This window comes from Tauraco erythrolophus, chromosome Z (genome assembly GCF_009769465.1).
Source record: "Tauraco erythrolophus isolate bTauEry1 chromosome Z, bTauEry1.pri, whole genome shotgun sequence".
Lineage (NCBI taxonomy): Eukaryota > Metazoa > Chordata > Aves > Musophagiformes > Musophagidae > Tauraco > Tauraco erythrolophus.
In genome coordinates, this window is record NC_141496.1 from 12,429,939 (window position 1) to 12,437,629 (window position 7,691).

Consider the following 7,691-nt stretch of genomic DNA (forward strand, 5'->3'; position numbering starts at 1 on the left):
AAGGCCAGGGTCCCTAACTGGACTAGGGATGCTCTTTGGAGTTGGGGGCAGTGCTCCTGGCAGGCAGATTTGGGGATACTCCCAGAGGGAGCTGGGGAGCAGAGGAGAAAGGGGTGGTGCTCCCCTTGGCATAGGGTTTCTGGTCTTGCTGAGCAGTGCTGTGGGGTGGGGGGACAAGTGTGCACGAGCTCAAGGGGCTACTGGGGGTCCTGAGGTCCTCAGTAGAGGCAATGCCAGTCAACCCCTTCCTTGCCATGTTTATGCTGCCTGCTAGGGTGGGGATCTTCACCTGCCCATCAGTTGGGGAATAGTGTTAATGAAAGGCCGTGCCAGTATTTGGTGCCTTGGCTGGGTTGACGCTGCTCACAGCATCGTGCCTGGGCTGGCTTCCCCATGGCTAGGGACCCTGGTCTTGCAAGGTTACCTCCTGCTTGTACATCGCTTAGCGGACCTCGCACCATATTTAATTTGTATTTCCCCTTTAGAATGAGATGTCTTGCCTTTATTTATTTCTTTATTTATGATGCATATTAATAAAAAAGGTGCTGATTGAGCTCCCTGCTACGCAGCCTTGTGATTTCAGCCCGTCCCTGGGAAGGGTCTGCGGGTTACCTGTGCTGGGATACTGCACTGCAGGCTTCGTCTCACCTCCACCACCACCACCACCAGACCTTCAGAAGGAGATATGTTGCCCCCAGCTATGAGACGTGTCAGTTCAGGCTGGGGGTACTACATCACATAATCAGATGATGGTATGTCTCAGCGAGGCAGTGTCATTCAAGGTTCCTTGTCGTTGTTCCTTGTGTATGCCGATGGGGGATCAAGTAGGTTTCATACAGGAGTTCACATCGTTTCGGTCTGGCACGTGCGTCCCCAGGGTGCTCCAGGTGCTGTCAGTAAGGTGTCTGTGGGTGCAGCCAAACTGGAACTTGTGACCCGTGGGAAGTGGGAGGAAGTCTTGAGCAGCGTGGGAAGGAGACAATGAAGGATGAGTTGTGGGTCTGGGACCCAGAGCCTGGGACAACCTGTCCATGAGGCTCAGTGGCTGTGGGTCACTCACAAGGAAGAGCTCCAGGGCTTTCAAACTGAGACTCACACAAGTGTTGGACCTCCAAGTCCAGCAGGAATGAGCCCCAAGAGCGCATCCCTTCCCTTTACACCTCTGTAGCTGCCAAGAGAAGGGAAAAGCTCTGCTTGAGGCTCCAGCCTTTGCCGCAAGGACACCACGCTGGAGTTTGTTGCAATCATGTGGACAAATGGTCTGCAACGGTGGAGCGAGTCAAAAGAGTTGAAAAAAATCCAGAAACGAAGCAGCGTAAGCCTCTGTCCTGGCTTGAAGGGGCACAGAGCAGCCAGGGCTTCCACATGGGCTGCTTTAATTAACCTCTCAGAGCAGACAGTGGTCCGGGCTGTTCTCACCACGTGCCTGGGCTGGCCCAAATGGGGAACGGGACTGTGTGCTGGCAAACAGCCCTGCGGGGTGCTGAGTCAGCCCCGGGGGAAGTGAGGATTTCATAGATTTCATAGATTTCATAGATTTCATAGATTTCATAGATTTCTAGGTTGGAAAAGACCTTAGAGATCATCCAGTCCAACCGTCCCTAATCTCCCATTAAACCATATCCCTAAGTAGTTCATCCACTTCATTTCCAGCTGCCTGGGCTGCTGCTGGTGCTGACACGGAGCAGCTCGCTGGGTGCTTGCTGCCAGCACAGCCTTGGATGCAGGGGAGGCATAGCGGGGTGGTTAGGGTGACAGGCTGGATTTGGGGTTGCTGCTACAGGGTTTGAAGCTGCTGAAGTCTTCTTCAGGGTCATCTGGCTAAACTTAAGCAGGTCCTGGCTGGTGGCTGTCAGGTAGCCTGTCCCAGTTGGGAACTGGCCATGGGGCACAAAGCCCATGAAGCCTGCGAGGCTGGAAGGCATGCAGCAACGTGTATGGGGCAGTGGCTGCCAGCGCTGCTGCTGTGGCTGAGTGGCCCTGCTGTTGGCCTGGTCCTGGAGGATCAGCTGCAGGTTCCTGATGGGGACATGGGGCCGTGAGTACCTCTGGGACCAGGCTGAGCAGGGAGAGGAGCTGCCAGATGCTGCTGTGTCCTGGAGCTGACCCTGGTCTGTGGAGGGCAGCTCAGCCTGCCCCCCATACAGGGAGCTCAGCATCCCTTGGCACCTCTTTGGCTGGGACACAGCAGCAGAAAGGTGGGTGCTGTGGGGTGTGGAGAGAGGGATGGGCACTGCCCCATAGCCTTGTGGACACCTCCAGAGGACATGGGAGCAGGTAAGATGTATGCTGTATGCATGAGTGCTCCTGGGTGCTTCCCTGAACTCAAATGTGGCAACTCGTCACTAGCAAACAGTGCAGGTCCCTGGCCTCGTTACGGCACCAACTAAAGTCCTTTCCCAACCTTCTGTGCCAGGGAAAGCCCAGTGTCCCGCTGCCCTCCACGGGCACAGGGCAGAGCAGTCACCAGCCCCAGCACCAGTGCCACCCCAGCACCAGTGCCCACCTCACATGTCCTGAGGTGCAGAGCAAGGCCAAGGGCAGGTCTGGAGCAACAACAAGATGCACGGTCAGTCCTGCCCATCTCATGTCATCTGTGTGGCAACATCCTCCACTCCTGCTCCTTGCAGGCAGCTCTCAACTGCTGCTCGACAAAGCTGCTCCTGGCCTTGGAGGTGTAGGAGTATGTCTTTGCAAAGAAGTGCTGGGCTCTGGGGATGAACCCTGGGAGCAGAGTATCTGGCATGCAGGAAGCAAAGAGGAGCCCAGCTTCACGATACAGGGGTCTGCTTTGGAGTGGTGGTGTGAGACTGTGAAACCCAGCAGTGGGCAAGGTGAAGGCGTGGAGTAACTGTGGCTGGAGGCACGTTAAGTGTGCAGTAGGACTCCAGACATGCATGACAACCCGAGAGACTTGAACCAGCTGAGAGGCAGAGACCTGCTGGTGCCAAGTGCTAGGGAGTCCTGGCAGGTCCCCTTGGACCTCCTCTGCCCAGGTCATCAGGACCTGGCTCATCTTCAGAGAAAAGACTGTGACCATGGCCACTGGATGCCTGCCAGGGCTGAAGCAACTCTCAGAAGCTGCTGTGGGAGACTGGGAAGGGAGGGAGCATGTGAGCACCAGCAAACTGCCCAGCTGCCTTGGGGACAGGCTGGGAGAGCTGAGAGGGGAATGGACGTTTGGGCAGGACAGGCAGGGAGAGGTGGGACAGGGATGCCCATGGAGTCAGGGCAGGCAAGGAGGTGGGACGAGCATGCACACAGGGCAGGATAGGCAGGGAGAGGTGGGATAGGGATGCACGCTGAACCAGGACAGACAGGGAGGGGCAGGATGGGGATGCACACGGAACCAGGACAGGCAGGGAGGGGTGGGATGGGGATGCACGTGGAACCAGGACAGACAGGGAGAGGTGGTACAGGGATGCCCATGGAGCCAGGGCAGGCAGTCCCAGGGTGAGCATAAGGCCCTGGGGGTCTTGCAGCCAAAGCAAGAGAGTTGCCTTCAGAGGGGGAACTCTGTGACTGAGTCAGGATGTCATGAACAGTTTCTAAGGACAGACCTGCAAGTCATGCCAGCCAGCAAGACTCATGGGAAAACAGAGCGTGTCTCATCAAACAGACTTGGCAGCAGCCAGCATGAGGCCTGGCAAAGGACTGTCGTGTCACCATGACTGCGTGGCATCCGACAGAGAACACAGAAGGAACCGCATTAACACGGCAGCTTTTCGAGGCGCTGAAAGCTGAGCAAGTGGGGAGGCGTCAGTGTGGTGGGAAACAGGCTCATTCTCTCCTGGGGTTGAGCCTTCTCTTGCAAGGGCTGCAGAGCCCTTGCTGCAGAGCTGGAGGGCAGTGGAGCGGCAGACGTCTGCGCAAGGGAGTGCGGGGCACAAGCGGAACATGTGAAGGACAGGCACACAAATGGCAGGAGGGGAGGGAATGCCCTTCCTTCCCGTGCCCCTCCTGGCAGCCAGACGCAGTGCTCACCCTGCCAGCGTCCAGCAGGCAGTGACACGTCCCCAAATCCCATGAGGCTCCATGCAGCAGCTGTGCCAGACAGGGCAGGGACTGCCAGGCCAGGGGTGGGCATGGAGGTGGCTCTGACACCTCTTTGACCACTGCTTTGGGGACATCAAACCGTGTATGAGCTCATAGTAAATCCTGAAATCTTTGTGCCTGCTCAAAACAGCTGAACATCCAGCTTTCAGGCTAGCCCAGCCGCAGCATAGCCTGGGGACAGACTAACTCCCTGCACGGTGGCCATCCCAGCCTGGGGCCACAGGAGCTGCTTCCGGGGTCCCTGTTTGGCATGACTGCACTCTTGGCAGTGGCCCAGGAGTGCTGCGGCAGGACCAGATGCCGGGGGGCAGCCCTGTTCCCTCTCAGCCAGAGGAAGGACAGCACTGTGATTGCAGCACTGTCCTGGGAGTCGGCACCAAAGTCGGCATCTGCCGTGCAGACTTCCTTCCTCGGCCCCGTCACTGACTCCCTCTCTGCCTCAGTGCTCCCACCGCTGCAGCGAAACCCACAAGGTTTCCTCTGAATGAACTTCAGTGGCAGCATTGCCCACGAGCAGCTTTCATGGCCCGGAGCCCCCGTTTCTTCTCGCTGCAATGCTCATGGGGTGAGTGCCAGGCTCCGTGCACCAGCAGCTGCGCGCGGTCCTTGGGTGATGGCATGGGGGAGATTTAGGTGAGGATGGGCAAACCAGGTGCCACTCCTGGGGATCAGCACATGCGGGTGCAAGCACCGACTTCCAGCTGCAGGCAGGAGGCCAGGAGCAGGCAGAAGCCCTTTCTCCAAGGTGTGGCCCCAGCAATGGGGTCCCCACTTTAAAAGAGGGATGCAAACCCCTTTTTGCCACAGATGATACTACTTTGGGAACTAGAATCCCAACAAAATAGAAGAGGCACGATATAGTCATACCGTTGTTATTCTTCAAGCGTCCCAATGGCTGGTTTGCAACACCAGGCAGAGGCAAGCAAGGCATCTGTGTGTGGCTCCTCCACATGCACCACAAGGCCAAGGATGAAGATGAGAAACTGAGCCCTGTGCAGGACTAGGCTAAGCATGTTCTCAGGAAAGGGCTGGTGACAGCCACAACACGCTTCGTTTCCATGACCCTGCATAATCAATCGCCACAGATTGAAAAAAGTCCACCAGTGGCATCTTGTTCAGAAAGGGTAAATGCATGAGATGTGGAAACTTGGATAAACTGATGCTAAAAGAAGCAACACGGTCACACAGTGTCCAGTAGACTTGCAAAGATTTAAGGAAGCCTTTCAGGGCTGCTGGTATCAAAAGATGGAGAGGAACCAGCAGAGCTAACCACTAGGGCCAGAGGTTATTCGAAACAGAGAGGCCCCTTCAAAGAGGTTAAGTCACATCTAAGTGACAAAAAATAGTATCAGGCAGGTACGGTGTAAAAGCTCAATAACACAAACAAAAAAGAGAGCAAAGAACATCCTGTGGAAGCAGCCAGCAGTCCTTTTTGCAAACACTTCAAGAGCTTCAAATCTGCCACGAAATCTATAAGGTCGATAGGAGATCATGCCCTCATAGCAGGGAGTGATGTCCCCCCGGGTGGAAAGATTGCCACGAAACGTGGCTCAGATGCCAGTGCACTGTGAGGTTTATGGCTAAACAGGGCACGTCCGTGGCAATGTGCCTGGACCCTGGCATCACAGCAGGATGTGGCTCCCTGCCTACACCCCGCTGAAATACACATTGCCTATCCTCCCGGCTGTGCTGAGTCTGCGGGGTGAGCTCTGCAACAAGGCAGCACAGGGGACGCGGTGGGACCTGCCAGACCAAGGAGGCTGGGGACACCTGTGTCCTGTCTCGCTGCAAACAAGCCAAAGCTGTCTTTGTGGCTTTGGGTTTGCTTTGCAAGACCAGAACATGTAGCTGCTGGACCTGCTGGAGAAGGCAATGCTGGCCTGCAACACCCCTCTGTCCTCTTGTGCAAGAGCCTAGGTTATGCTCAAGGCTGGATTTTTCTGATATGGAGCAAGGGGAAGTGTGAAGAGCAAGAGAGAGAGAGGACTTCCTGGCAACTCCTTGGGCCACGCTTCCTCTGTGGCTTTTGAGGTTTCAGATGGAGTAATGAAGGGCTTTTGGAAATGCCATGTGCTGTTAACATTAGAGCTGACAACAATAGTGCTGAAAGTGGTGCACAGAGGGACTGGAATGTGATTTTTTTTTAGTCTCTTTTAATGTATGGAATTTCCCTACTCATTTTCCGAAGATCCTCTGAACGAAGAGCCTGTTCCTACTGATATGGTTTGCTTTCACAGCCCTTTAATTATCTTCTGAAAGACCCAGAAATAATCAAGGGGCAGAGAGAGGTGATGTCTGAGTTGCTGTTCTTACTGGAGGCAAAGGAGCAGTTGCTTCTTCCCACCCCACAAACCTCCCACCCTACTCGAGGTGGTGCACAGCTGCCTCTCAGCTATCTCCCAGGTTGTGCCCTGCTGCCCTGCGGGGTCCAGATCATGGACTTGCAGCCCCAGGACACTTCTTCCAGGACAGGTGTGTTTGGGTGTGGTAAACTCTCTATGGGTGAGCTTCATCAGACTGTCACTGAGAGGTAAAAAACTGCTGGAGTATCTGCTCTCAAGCACCATCATTGCAGAACAAAAAAATAAAACAAGACTTCTACCATGTTTTGCTCATGGTTAGATTTTTGGGGTGGCTGGGAAGGGTGTTTTTGGAGAGGGCCACCCCACGCTGTCCTACCCAATGCTGCTGAATAAAAGTGTTGTGGGGTGTGAAAATCAAGCAGAATGTGCATCAGCAGAAAGCAGAGCCTGACCCCAGGCTTGGGATTACCAGGCCCTGCTGAAGAGCATAGTAAAGAGGAAGGCCATCACAAGGGGCGCAGCCCTGCTGCGAAGCCTCAGAAAAGATTTCAGGGCTTGTTTTTCTCCCAGCTGTGTGTTTCAGCTGGGAAATGGGCCAAGCATATTCAGCAAGGGCTGCTGGGTGGCTGGGGTGGCTGGACCACAAATTATCATATTAAAGATCGTCTAGTTCAACCCTCCTGCCATGGGCAGGGACACCTTCCACTAGATCAAGTTGCTCAAAGCCCCATTTAACCTGGCCTTGAACACGTCCAGGGATGGGGCATCCACAGCTTCTCTGAGCAACGTTCCAGTGCCTCACCACCCTCCTGCGCTGGGCCAACTCTGATGGTTGAGTCCGCTGCCATGGGTGGTGCCACCAGCCTTCAGCCACACAGACAGACTAGATTCACTGGCAGCCCCTTCCCTGCCAGCTGCAGTGCCTGTGCAACCTTCTTACCCCCTCATGGCCATTCCCTCTTCCAGCATGTGTTGGCAACACATCTGCCACAACACTTGGGCTCCAGGTTCCCAGGACTCTCATCAGCTCGTTCCTGAGCATCTGCTCTCAGCCCAGTCTTGAGCCCACCGCACACGTTGTGAGGTAATTAAGATGATCGGTGCGCTTCAGAAGTCCTTTTTATCACAATCCGTATCAGGCAGTGACGAGGTGAGGGTTATCCTGATGTAGTGTCTGCGTGACTTCACCACGTGAGTATGGAAGCTCACATCTTCCTGCAAAATCCCAGTCATGAACCAGTACAACTCACAAGTCCTTCTGGGACTGCTGAGATCTGTGCCGGGAGAGGAGGCAACCCAGCTGTTGTGGCCGGTAGCTGCTCATGCCAGAAC